We start from the raw sequence: 14,154 nt of genomic DNA on the forward strand, positions 1-14,154 counted from the left end.
ATCCACCAAAAATCCCCAAAAATCATGTAAATCTTCAAGAAAATGCACCAAAATGATTAAATATTCAACGGAAAGACGATTTCTGACACCTTCATCAGGATGTCTTTGTGTTTTCCCAATTTTCATGCTATTTCACAATGCAACTACTTTCACAAACACACGGAAAGTAGTACTAGTCGTGTGGGAAAATTGTTCTACGGCGCCGCCATATGCCAGCCGGCAAATAATGATATATAAATAATTTCCATGCACACACCGACAAAATGGGTAAGAGACCTGCATAAGGTTAGGTGTAGAGTAGTCATAGAAATCGGGATAATTAGGGTTAATATGCTAAAGTCAGAGGAAAATCCTTGAGAAAAACTAATGGTTTTGATATACGAAGGACGATAGTCACGGTAAAATGGCAAGAATAGAAAAAAAATGGAGAAAACAATAATCATGAAAACTTGTGGGAAAAACCCCTATAATTCTGTAGGGGAGTATGGCTTAAATCTGAGCTGATAAAGTAGGATTTTAATGTTCACTTATGATGAGCCTGATGATGGATACAAAATGCACCGAAATGTATGGATATTTTTATATGTATGTTTTTTGTACAAACGATAAGTAAAATCGGATTATATTTTCTCAATGAAATCGAAAAAAATGTCAGCATTTTCTTCAAAACTTTTGTAGTTCCTTTATTAGAAAACACAATATAAAATAACAAATTTTTCAAAGATTTAAAAGTTCAGAAAACAGCACAGAAAAGTTGAAGTAAAATAATTATAAAAGAAGAAAAAGTTTAAAAATTGTCAAGATTGTGAACGTCTAAGAAACATTTATTTTTGTATAAAATCAATACAATTTCTAGAAATGCAAGATAAAAATTAATTTTTTTTCCCGTGAATATGAGGCAAAGGTTAGAGAGCTTGTACTAGTCTGGAGGTTTCCGGACTTGGGAAATGCAACAAATACTCCAGATAATTGGAGTTTAAGATTCAAAAAATAAATAGGACGGTGCACATAATTTTTTACGCATGTAATTCGTAGCAAAAATAAAATTAAGCCGAAATAGTTAACCTTTCAATTGCCATTCATTTAAAATATTATTTTGATTTTCAAAAGAATAAAATATCGAGTATTTCCATGAGTTGGACGCTGTGACCATGTCCGTCTTCCGTTTAATTTCCCAACATGTAAAAATATTTCTAAAAGAAACTTACTTAGTGATGTCTAAAAAAAATCATTTTTACAATTCCTGAATAAGACTACATATAATTAACCTGAAAACTTGTAAAAAATTGCATTAAAAAAAAAGATTTAGTTATTTTCTTTAAGTACAATATCTGCGATTTCTTTTATTTTGGGTTTGGTGTTTCGCGGTTTTCGACACTATCTCTGTTTAAATTTTATATATATGTGATACATATAGGTATAAAGGTAGGTATATATAAAAAAGAGAGCGAGAGAAAGAAACCCACACACGTTTTTGGCTCTCAAGTAAATAAAATTAAACGAGAACTAGCCGGCATTTTACTTACGAAACTACATTTTCTCGGCGGCCTCTTGCCGATTGTCAAAGTTTTCCACTCTCATCTAGACACTAATTTATGGAATGTGACTCTTTTTCCATTTTTTTTTCATAACACATTGCTTCATATATTTTGGTATCAATCGGTGGGAGGAGGGGCAGGTGGGGTGGTATAAAAAGAAAGATTATCAGCAAAAAATGCCAACCAGAGATTGATCATCAGCAAATAATTAGATACTCCATATTCAATAAAATTATAATAACCTTGTCGCTTATCTCCTTACTTTTTACTATATGGTGTAATAAAATACAAAGTGCATGAAAAATTACACACATGCCTCTGGGTTTATTGCTGAAGCATCAACAAAATACAATGTCTAGCAAAAGGGAAATGAAATACAATTTCGTGAAGCGACACCGCTTCCTCGATTTTCCTTAGTTTAGATTAAAATCGCACTTTAAGACGCAAAACCATTGGAGAGTGGCAATAATCAGACACGAGGTAGCTTTATTTATTTTCTATCCTTTTATATATAATTTTATGCTGCATCAGGTAAAGTTTTATGTATATTCTAAGTTTACGATATAGAATAGCATTTTGAAACTCATGCAAATATGACAGGGTATGTTGGGGTTTAGTTAGAAGTTGGAAGTTTGAGAGAAGATGCTAAAAGCTCAATAGACTGAAAAGTACTTTCCCGCCCATTTATAGGATTTATAGACTTTGAGAGAGAATTGACAGACCTAGCAAGAATAAAGTACATTTTGAAGCTTTAATTTTCCCGCATTGGGGAAAATCGATAAGGAGAATTTCCCCCAATAAATATTACTCTCTTTTGCTTTCTCTCGCTCTCTCTCTCTCTCTCTCTCTCTCTCTCTCTCTCTGGTTACGCCTCAGCCTCAACCCATTCTTCTTGTCATATGTATGGCTATTTCGGATGTATAAATGACTCTAGGGTTGAAGGAACTGTATGTGGATGTGTCAAAGTTTGAAATTTAATAATTTCAAATAAAAATTAAAGAAGAAAAACTCAAATTTCCCTCACAACGATAGACAGACACAATCAGCAAGGGAGAGAAAATCCCCCCACGAGAATACCGGCTGATGTACTCTCGCTGGGTCTGCCAGACGGTGATGAGAGGATGTCGGGCGACGGGTGGAGCTGTGTAGCAAATGGTATGAGATGGCTAGCTTTGCTATATGTATATGGGGAAGATTTTCTAGGAGTGGATGGTGGTACGTCGCAGGACACCCACCTCGAGACAGATTTGGCGCATACAGACTGCGCCGATTTTGCTATATGAGGCAAAAAGCAATATATTTGGCGCGATTTTTATCTTAGGGTGGATTTTTCTTTCTCCCCATTACGTTTATATGTCTCGAGACACTTTCCCTTCATTTCTCAACACCCCCGCGTATGTTGACAACACCCCTTTCGAACCAACATCAATCTGTAACACAAAATGCGATACAAATCAAAAGCCCTCCAATCAAATTTGCCATATTCTCCAAATGACCATTCCTATATATATTACAACATATTGCAATGTCCTTAAAATAAAAAAATACCCTACATAAAAATGCATTTGAATAAAGCGCTATAAAAAAAAATATAACCCTAAATCTATTATTTATATCCCATTGCACGTACAATATTGTTCTAACACTAAAAAGAAAATTCTTAAGAAAAAATGGATTTTTCCTAGACACTTCCCAGTATATATAATTTCTACCTTCTTAAAATATGCTCAGACACACACCAGGGGGATTATTATTAAAACTCTCTCACAGTGCAGACCTAATTCTTTTCTTGTGAATTTTCCAGGTAGATGTGCAAAGGGTTAAATCCTAAATGTTGGTTTATAGTAGTTGTGATACAAAAATGCATTTTCCTATGTCTAGAAAAATATTTTTAGAGGTCAAAGGAGGTCCATTTTGAGGTCATCAGTAGCTTTATGCATTAAAAGTCTTCATTTAAAGAGATAACTTTGGAAAGGAGTTATAATAGCTTGCAGGATAAGGAACTGATGAGCATTGTACTTGCTTATCAAATTCAGCGAAATTCTTATTTTCTTTTTTTTAATTAAGATAATTTCTTTTGATTGTAATTTTTGAAAATGAAAAAAAGCCCTAAAAGTAGTTTTTAATAATTATTCAAAATGGAACTAAATCAAAGAATATGTTAATGCATATTTAAAGAACTTTTGCTATACCACCATAGCCGATTTTGGTTAAAAATTAAACGTATGTTCACTATTCTTTCTTTTTCTAACGTCACAAGAAGAGTTTTAAAAAGACATGGAGACATGAACTTTCTAACCTTCTCTATATAACTGCGTGGGGACAAGCATGTCATTTCATGTAAAGCTGGGAAATTCGTCTAAGTTGATTTTCCTTTGCTGGGTGCTACATATTGAGAAAGCAAAAAAGAAAGAAGAAGTGTGAAGCTCGTGGGTGGATGTGAAATTACTCAATTTGCTTCTTCAAACGGGAACAGAGAAAGGCATTCTATAAATAGGAAAAACGTGATAGAAGGAAAATTCTTTATTTTGTCACCATACCTCCCTCTTTTATGGAAAACTTTCTCCATGATTTTTCACGTGATATTATGAAAAAAAAACAGCAACATCGCCTCATAAAAATTAAACTACAACTCACTGAACGAATTTCTGTGTAAAAAATAAACTGTGTAGTATAGATATTGTCTAGCTATTTCCGGGCCCTGCAGTGATGAATTACAACCCACGCGTGCAATAGCAGAATGTGGGTGTAATTTGAAATAGAATTCTCTGCGCACTTTTACGACATTGCATATTTTCCGCACAGCCTTTACCGTCTATTTTACTATCTAACATCTGAATGTGTATAAACACATATTTGCCAAATACGTCCTTGTTATTTTAAAACTATTAAGGATCCTTCACGACGCTGTGAAAAATATTTTCCTTCCAGCAGTGGAAAGAAAACACCATCTCGCCATCGTTCACGTGGAGATCAATAGCCAATGTGGGAGGATAACTTTTCATTCAAGCATGCCATATGTTGAGTATTTCACCACAAATAGTGTGTTATTGGAAAGATGACACAAAAAGTTACAACTAATAGCGTAATTTGTGGTTTAATTTCGATACTTTGCTCCTTCTACTTAACACCCCAGTCCCCTTCTTCATCCCTATAAGGCACATGTTTCTAGCAGATCCCTCCCTCAGTGTGGAGCCAAATATACTTGTATAGGTTTATTATATTTAGACAAATACATGGAAAATCGAGTAATTGTGCTCGACAAAAAATAGGTTTTCGTTTATAAATAAATATTTAATTAAAATACAATTGCACATGAAGAAAGAAATATGAAATTGAATTTTTTCCTTCCTCTAAATGTTCGTTTGAGTTCTCGTGTATTACCTATATAGGTACGTAGGTATACCATTCACCCCCCTTGAATATTATACGGAAAAGAAAATATGTTATGTACATATGTATATAATCTGAAGAGAAAAACTAATGTCCAATAAAATTTTCCCCTTTCTCTCGAAAGTTTGTAATTCGTTAATTTTAAATGAATTTCCTTTCCATCCTACGCCCTCATATCGCGTATACACATATACCTCGTAAAATCCAAATTGAGGCAACAACGAAACCTATGAAAATTTAAGTACTCAAATAAGGTGTTCATAGTAATTCTTTTTGGCTTTTAAAAAGATGTATATAGGTATAAATATTAATAACAAAAATCGAACAGAAAGCTCTTTGAAGAAAGATAAGGAATATCATATTTAGAAGCGAAGCATAGCCGTATTTGAGAAAATCAAAAACCTTTTATAATTATTCTTCGTTTTTGTAATTTAATATTATTTCCTCAAATTAAAAGGAAACCCCTTTTTTTCGACGCATAAGGTGATTTCTAGCCTACATATGTATACTATGTATACGTACTATGTACATTTTCGTGTAATCTCCCTATTCTTTTGTGTGAGTTATTCGCGAATAAAACGCACATTAATGTGAATTTTCGTTAGCCTTTACCCACTGTGCTGAACTGACGAAGAAATAATAAAATAAAGCACAGAATGAGGAATGGAAGAAAAAAAATAAGACCGAATTGACGCTATAATGGTGTCCTTGAACTTGGCGTTTGAACCTTTTTTATCACTTACACACTTTTGTCTTAATTGTTTTGTCTATATTATTCTTTCCAACTCTCTATGTATATCCAAGAGGTCAGAGTCCTAAAAAGTTTTCTATATTTAAGTAACATAGCTCTTTTATTAATAGTTCATAATAAAAAAAGAAACTTTAAAATGTTCTAGATATTACCCTATATTTTTCTTCTAAATTTTAAATGAGAAAAATTTGTCGTCATGAAATTTTCTTCAGATAATAACTCTTAATAGCTGAAAAGAATTATTATAAGTAAAATTTAATAATGGGAATACAAATTAAAAATCAGATCAGAATATTTAACGAAAAATATGAAAAATATATAAAAATTACATAAACAAATTTAAAAATTAATGGAAAAAGAATATTTCTTTTTACAAAAAGAATACATATCTAGAGTATTTACTCGCTGAAATGAATAAAATACGCCATAATTGGAATCATCTCGGAAAAATATAAGCACGTTTGTACATAAAAGTAAATATAAAATGCAGGAAATTCACCTATATATAAAAACATACATATAACTGCTACTGATAAATAAATACTTTCTCATATTGTAAATAACAATTCAATTTTTGGCTGTTGCGTTGCAGTGTTATTCTTGATTTTATTTTTGTAACTGATATTTTCATGGAATCTTACAAAGTCAAAATATTCCTCTCAAATAAATCACGCTGTATGTGTTTATTGAAAAAAAAAAATCATGTTTGTCACTTTCACTTTATGCCATTTTATGGATTTATATTATTAAATTTATCGAAGTATTTTTCCAAAACTAAAGCAAAATGCTGAATATCGAAATTATATGTACATATCTTGTGCAATCTATAAAACCTTTAAAGGCTTTACTGAATTACATTATTTTTATACTGATAAGTACTTATAGAATTCTTAAAATTAATCAAATTTCCATTGAATTTTCGCTTTGGATCTTTGTGTAAAAATTGTCGAAATATAGATACGTGAATTTGAAGGTAAAATGTTTATATCAGACACAACTCTATCTACGGATAGCTCCCACCGACTTTAGGCTAGTAAAAAATAAGCAATTTATTAATTTTAGGAATTTTAAATTGAATTTTCTTTCAATTGCTCGATCAATTGTCATATAAAATGAACAAACCCTGAGGTGTTAAATTTTCAAAAGGCAATTTTGGAATTCGCCAAATGGGCAAGTCTGCGTTAAATGACGCGTTAAAATAAATTTAATGTGACCCAGACATGTGTCCATAAAAATATTTTGCAAGTGCTGATATGAAATCTCACCCAATGGATAAAATTTCTCTGACGACATGAGTTTCGTGCAAACTTTTTTTTTCCTTAAATGCGTAACTAAAAACCTTCCTAATGAATTGTGGAATTTGCTAAATCTGCACTTATTAGCTAAACCAAGAGCAAGACGCTTCGGGGGGAAATGATTCATGTTGCCTGTTCAAAAGATATCTTTTCTTTGATTCTCCTTCAAGTACATTGGAGCTTTAGAATGGTTGGCATAAGAGCTGCTATGGGAAAACCTTGAAGTGTAATTAAAGTTTAGAGAACAATCAGTAAGGAATTGTGAAATTTAGACATATAGGAAAATTATAGGTAATATTGCATACTGGCTTTTCCTTATCAAATCGCAATAAAATCACACTATATGGCTTCTCTTGTACCCTATCACACCTGACCCACTTTCATATTTTCATTCCTTCTTCCACTGCAGTATGTAACGTCGTATATACAATTTTGTTTACTACACCATTTGTATACCTCCAAAGACATTACGTACTATTATTGTAAAGATGTGAGAAAAATTCTGCATGTACACACGTGTTCAGGGAAAAAAAGCTTCATTATCACAAACTAACACAACTGATTAGGGATGCCATTTGAAAAATTGTGCTTGATATGGTGTCATAAGAAAGGAGTTAGTACATACTGTGTGTATATAAAGTAATAGTGTAGAAAATTGAAACAATGTCACATTTGTTGCGTATTTTTATTTTCACCATTGAGATTACAAGGAAATTGATAAGATTTCTGTACATCATTATTTACTTTATAGCCTCTCTCTTACTCACCTACAATTTGGCAAATGCAAAGTCTTTGTTAATAATACTACGTCTCAGAGAATGTGCAAGGGCATGAGATAGGTATATGAAAGGTGTCGATGTCATATCTATTAACATACCTGTTTAATAATATTTTTAAGAAATATTTCGTTAAAATTGCAAATTTAAATTTTTCTAATAGGGTTTTCAATGAACTACCTTCGTCAACATTAAAAAGAACATTTTTGGCATATTTAGACTAATAAAAAAGTCTTCACCTTTCAAAATGGAGTATTTTCCCTAATGATCTCTTTAATCACTGTAGGTGGAATGCATAGAGAAGAAAAAAAAGCAAGCGTCTCTAAATGTTAATTAACGTAGCTGTTAGACAATTCCTAAACACCGTCTTTGTCTTTCCTTCCGCATGTCCTTCGAACACCAAAGTCGTCAGGGTATGGTACCATAAAAAACTGATTCCTTGCAGGTGTAAACATATAGGGATATTTCTTCCTTTTATATCCCTCATTCGTATTCCTCACTTTAACTTTTTTTTTACGGAATGGCAGGTGCTTCGTTAATCTTCATTCCAACAAACATCCGTGGAGTCATGGAAACACAATCGCGATGCCAGTGTTTTGGTTTGGGGTTGATGAAAGTAGTTCAATTTGAAAATATTTTTCTAAAATCAACCCGTGTCCTGTTAAAAGTTTTTTTTCCAGCCATAATGGCTACCATTAGACGTATGTCTCGACTGTCTGGACAAAATGCATTTTTCTTTGAAAGCTTAAGCTAATCCTTTAATGCAAATGCTAAGAAAAAAATATAAGAAAACTCATCCAAAAGGGTAAATACATGACTGTTTAAAAAACAAACAGAAATTTTAAGCTTTAAACTTTCTCGATAGACTTACCGGATTTACCCAGAATTTTCCCACAAGGACAATAAGCTGGAAAGATTTTTTTTGCAATGAAGTAGTGGGAGCGATTCTCTTTGCAATCTTCAAAGATTCCGCAAAATCATTTAAATTGGGAGCATGATAATGAAAATTAGGGAAAAAATTATCAGCTTCCGCATGTAAATAATTTATCGCCAAAAATTTAATTGAAATTAATATATTTATACGTTCATTCGGTCATGATTTTAATTTGGATTTTGCACTCACTTTGGATAATTTTTTATAAATTGTCGAACATCTTCATTTTTTTTTGTTTTAAATGTAAACTTCCACTTTGAGATAGAAAAATTATCAATTTCATGAAATGTGTGTACATAATGTTGTAAGAAAAATTGAAATAACGTAGTATATTGCGATTCTGTCGATTCAGAGTGTCACAATGTCATCAGTTTGAATTCAATATGGGATTACGCGTGTGTTTGCTAGAAAAAAAGGCCTAACAATAAAAAAAAGCTAAACGGAAGGTCAGTTCGGTGTTATCATTGACACGAGGAGTAAGATTATAAAATAAAATTTGTTAGTATATAGCGTCAATATGTGGCACAGCGATGTAGAGATCACAAGTAGAGAGACGTTGGCGACTGAAAAAGTTCCACCACATATCGATTGAAATTCAGCTACACTCCAATTGGAATTTAATTAGGTTACCAATTCACTTTAAAAGGGGAGCACAGACCCAAATTTTACTTGCTTGGGAGGACACACACCACAAAATGAATTCACTTTTGCTTCGAGACGATGCTTTAACTTTCAAAATGTATACATAACATAACATATTGATCGGTCAAGCGGTTTATTTTGACCATCAAGGATTTTAATGGGCATACAAAGAGAAATTTGAAAGATATATTGCAATAAAACAAAATATTTTTCATTTTTTCTTTACCAAATCCCCACTCTCCTCTTTGTTATGTATATAGCCTCTGGGAGAGACAAAGTAGCAGGAAAATATTGCAAATAGTAAACACTGGATTTTCCTCTATATTGCATTTTCTACATAAAATTTAATTCATTGCTAATTTAAGGATTTCATTCAAACACAAAACAACTATAAAGATTAGTTGGGCGGTTGAAAATAAAAAGATTCGTTATCTTATCATCTGTAAAGCATTAAAAAAAATAATATACCCCATCACATAACAATATCGCGCCAGCAGCGTAGGAAAATGATATTTTCTGGTGCATACAGTTTAACATGGGTCAGAGGTTAATTGCTAAACATATGGAGTGTGTGAGAGATTTTCTTTGTATGTTAAGTTGGGCGGAAGTGTCAATTGATATGGAAGACTCGTTTTTTACTCTTTTCTTTTTATTTTTTTTTACACTATTGATATGTGCAACATAGAAGAGGGTGGAGTAGTGGCAAATAAGGAAAATTTTCAACATCTCGACGGTAGTTTATGAGAATTCTGGTGGGAACTGTAAGAATTACCCATCCATGCTGGAATTTTAATAAAATAAATGTTTTGGAACCAGATAATAAACATAACAAATTTTCAAGTGATTATTCCTCACTTGTAGTATATTCTATACAAATTATTTCTTCATTTTTCCGATAAGGCAAACCCTAGTTCTTTCGTATTTTTTTCCCTCTGACCATTGATGGGAATAAAATACTCGTGAAAATGGAATTTACATTGAAAGCGTAGTAAATTTATAAAAGAAAATTTTTCAAACTGTTTGATTACACAGAAAAGTTTACAAAGTCGTGATGAAAAAATACATATAATAGAAAAGGTACACGATGAGTCTTTTTTTTAACACCCTGCACTTTCGTCACTTTCATTCATCTTCAATTTACAAAGATTCGATTTTTTTTAACAAAAAAAAAATAAAGGGAAAGACTTTCAGTTGAAAGTTTTCCTTGTACACGACAGATGTTACAGAAAACGATTCAACAGGATGAAATGGCAATTGAATGAATATATAGTAATTACAATGTGGCGAGTCATTGAAGGGTACATGAAGCTTAATTTTCTTCAACCACCGTGTCCCTTCGTGTCCTTTCAGCACATACCTACAACATAACTTCATTCAATACGATGTGAAAGTTTATTCACACATCATGGAAAAAGCGCATCTTTCTTAAATAAAAAGAAAACATTTTTTTCTAATATGAATTCCGGGATAATAAAAAAAATATATAACATAAAAGGATCCACATAACACTCACGTGGTGAATTTGCAAAAAAAGAAAACATTGCGCCAAGATCAAACAATTTTTACAGCATGGTGGAGATGTAGTGCAGCAAAAAACGAAACAAATTTTATGGAGCTGTGAAAGATGTGTGAAAGGATCCTGAGAAAGGAAATGGGTGACTTTACGGTCTCTCTCATGCATTTTTGCAACAAGTTTTAGAGCATTATTGTATTTGTTCTTAAAGTCACAAAGACCTTTCCCATTCTTGTGTTATCTCCTTTCCTTTTTTTCAAATTTTCTTTTCACCCCGTACTGAGAAATGCATCTGTGGTCCTCACAAAAGAATTTTAACGACAAAACATCTCGTAAATGACCAGTGCTAAATGCAATTGGGAGGAGTATTTCGCAATAAGTGACAATTTACAAATTGCTTATCATTAATTTTATCGAAAAAAGGACAAACCCCGGAACAGACAAGCCGCATCCTTGAGGGATTCCTTTGACATATTGCAGTTTGCAATTTTAATCTCTTGAACAGAAATGTATTGTGTTGGAAGTTTGGGAGATGCTGGAGTTCGATATAGGATTGCATCTCCTATGGAACATAATGAAGGATTTTTACATGTTTCGCTTTGAGGTCTATCGAAAGGAGTTCCCACAAAATGGGATCACTGAAAGGAGACAAATTGCTTTTTTCTACAAAGAATAATTGTTGGTTTCAAAATTCATTCAATTGAAAAAAAAGTTCTGGAAAATTTCCAAGTAAAAATTTGACATTGACATTCCGGTTTAGTCTGTTTCTTAAGTCAGGTTTAAGTTTTTTATAAGTCAAACTTTAGGTTTTTAAACCAAACTTAATTATTTTTAAGCTCAGGCACTCAAGGCTTTAATATTCGGCCATCTTCGCACATACAAATTCATTAAAGAAAATGTTCAAAAAAAAAAAAACATTCAGCCCCAAGTAAACCAGATCTAACCTTAAAAGCCTTTAAAAATCTGATCTTCAAAAAATTAGGCCCTGCATAAAAACTCAAGTTTAGCTTAAGGAACTGAGGCATAGCTTGAAAGACTAAAGCCTGGTTTAAGAAAATCTAAACCTGACATAAGAACCTTAGTCCAGAATTAGTCTACAAAAATTTCAGAAGGATTAAAAAGAAAACCAAGAACTTCTTAAAATAAAATAGAAATTCTTTAAAAAGTTGAATATAGTTTTTTTTTTTATAAAACCAGGTTTCTTACAAATGACAGAAGTTGGATTTGATGAAAGCATTTTTAAAATCCTTTAAATGTTTTTTATGTATAACACATTCTTGCATGTCAAGCCTACGTAAATTAGTATTAAGATTTCCTCTCAAATCATTACCAAAAAATAAATTTCTTTTATTTTAAGTAAAAAAAGATACATAAAACAATTAGTTTGTACTTCTTCCTATACTTATGTGCCCCGTGAGTTTACACCCTTATTCGCACGCGATTATCAATTACGTACAGAAAGAATATAAAAAAAGAAGTGATAAAAAATACAGACTGTTGCGTTTATTTTCATTTTCTTCTTTCAGGTTGTATGTACATAAGAAGAATAAGAAAAAAAACTTTAATCTCTCCAATACTGTGAGTCCGTAAGAAATCCCTTAAGGAAACACATGTTGCCTGACGTGGTCAACGAAATAAATTTGAGCAACAGATGCTGATTGTGCCACATTTTTTCTTCCTTTTTTATCTCCTTTGTACACTCTTCCTCGTTTGCGGTACTATTATTATTATTGTTATTAATGTTATTAAAAAACACTTTTGAATTCTCATGTTCCAACCGACGAAACTTCTTCTGAAATACGTCGTCTTCTTGAGAATTAAGTTGAGAAGTCTGTTTTTTCTTAATCAAATTAAATTAATTTATTTAAGGAAAGTTGGCTTAACAGTCAAAGAATTTTTGTAAATTAATTTATTAAAGGTTTTCATTCCATTACTCTTCAGAATACGGCGTAAATGATGGATATACCTCCAGAAAATATAAAGAATTAAATACGCAAGAACAAACTAATAAGTTATTCAGTCTGTAAATATAATTTAAATCTCATTTTAATTAATTTTCTATTTTTGACAATTTCGCAAAAAATACACAAAGACAAAAATAATGAGAGTTTTTTGACATTAAGAGGTTGGAAGAAAGACTTTTTTTTAAAAATAGACGAAAAAGAGAACGTCTTGAGCATCAATGATGGAAGAGAAAAAAAAAGAAATAGTTTTGCTTCATGTTGTCGGGGAAAAAAACTTTTCCGTGTATCGTCTCCTTGCTCAATTTAGAAAAGTCACCACACGTTTGCCTATAAGAATATAATTAATCCTATATGTATAGTAGGGAGGCAAAAGACTTTATATTTCAGCGCGTTCTTTCTCTCCTTTTACTCACTCATTCCCATATGCCTTTTCAAATGCTCACACACGAAACCAAAACACAAAAATCAATTTAGTTCATTGACCGAATATTGGTTTGCGTAATGCAAAATGGCGAAGTTCGGCAATTTTTTTTCATATATATTTCATTCATCATCATTCTTATGCTAAAAGATAACAAACAAAACTGAGAAAATCTCGAGAATCTCTTTGTGATGCCTTCTTCTTAAAGTATTAGATGGTGTTCTAATTTAGAATTTGTACTGTCTTCGCTAATTTTCCGATTTTACGTTTGCGAGATATAATTTTTATTTTATTTTTTTAAATGTCTTTTTGTATATTGAAATAATAATTTTTTATTGAAATTCTTTCAAAGATATTTTCTTTTAACAGCTAAAAAAGTAAAAGAAAACTTGGATATCTTTAGATTTTCTCCAATATAATTTAGAAATTCAAGTTACCTAGTTTTGGTCACCCTGGCCTGTAGAAAAATTACTCATTTTCTGTCTATCAGACCGACACAAAAAATGCTCCTGTTTTCTCTTCCTCTGCGCCTCTATTTTAAGTCAAACATATCTCTTTTACATATATAGTTTGTCCACCATCCATTTGCATTCAAACATTGACTTTATTTTCAGTAGGCAAGAGATACTTGATGCTATTCTTAGATGTTCTTAATTGTCTCCAATGCGTTCTTTACGCACGTTTTTGTCCATCATCCAAACACATTTCTTTCAATTTATCGCCCTCCTTTTTTTCCTATATCCACTTCAAATAGCCCTCCATTACGGACGAGAGAAAAAAAATTCCACATAGCTAAAAACACATATATAGAATCTTCAATGAAATGGAAAATTCCGTCAAAGTTTGAGAAAAAAATAGGTATCAAATTAAAAGTACTTTGGAAAATTTTTCTCTCAATTGAGCCCTCCGTTGTATTCCATCCCAATT

The 14,154-nt window shown here is 31.9% G+C and overlaps 3 protein-coding genes across 4 annotated transcripts in view; 2 read left to right on the forward strand and 1 right to left on the reverse strand.

Annotated features, from left to right (window-relative positions):
• LOC129790211 (serine/threonine-protein phosphatase PP2A 65 kDa regulatory subunit) overlaps positions 1 to 14,154 on the forward strand; it is a 620,353-nt gene that overhangs the window by 521,572 nt on the left and 84,627 nt on the right. The gene's annotated exons all lie outside the window — the stretch shown is intronic.
• The window catches only part of LOC129790342 (clavesin-2-like), an 891,203-nt gene that overhangs the window by 101,448 nt on the left and 775,601 nt on the right, over positions 1 to 14,154 (reverse strand). The window lies entirely within an intron of this gene.
• Positions 1 to 14,154, forward strand: part of LOC129790167 (chondroitin sulfate synthase 2) — a 178,164-nt gene that overhangs the window by 79,383 nt on the left and 84,627 nt on the right. The gene's annotated exons all lie outside the window — the stretch shown is intronic.

This window comes from Lutzomyia longipalpis, chromosome 2 (assembly GCF_024334085.1).
Source record: "Lutzomyia longipalpis isolate SR_M1_2022 chromosome 2, ASM2433408v1".
Taxonomy (NCBI): domain Eukaryota; kingdom Metazoa; phylum Arthropoda; class Insecta; order Diptera; family Psychodidae; genus Lutzomyia; species Lutzomyia longipalpis.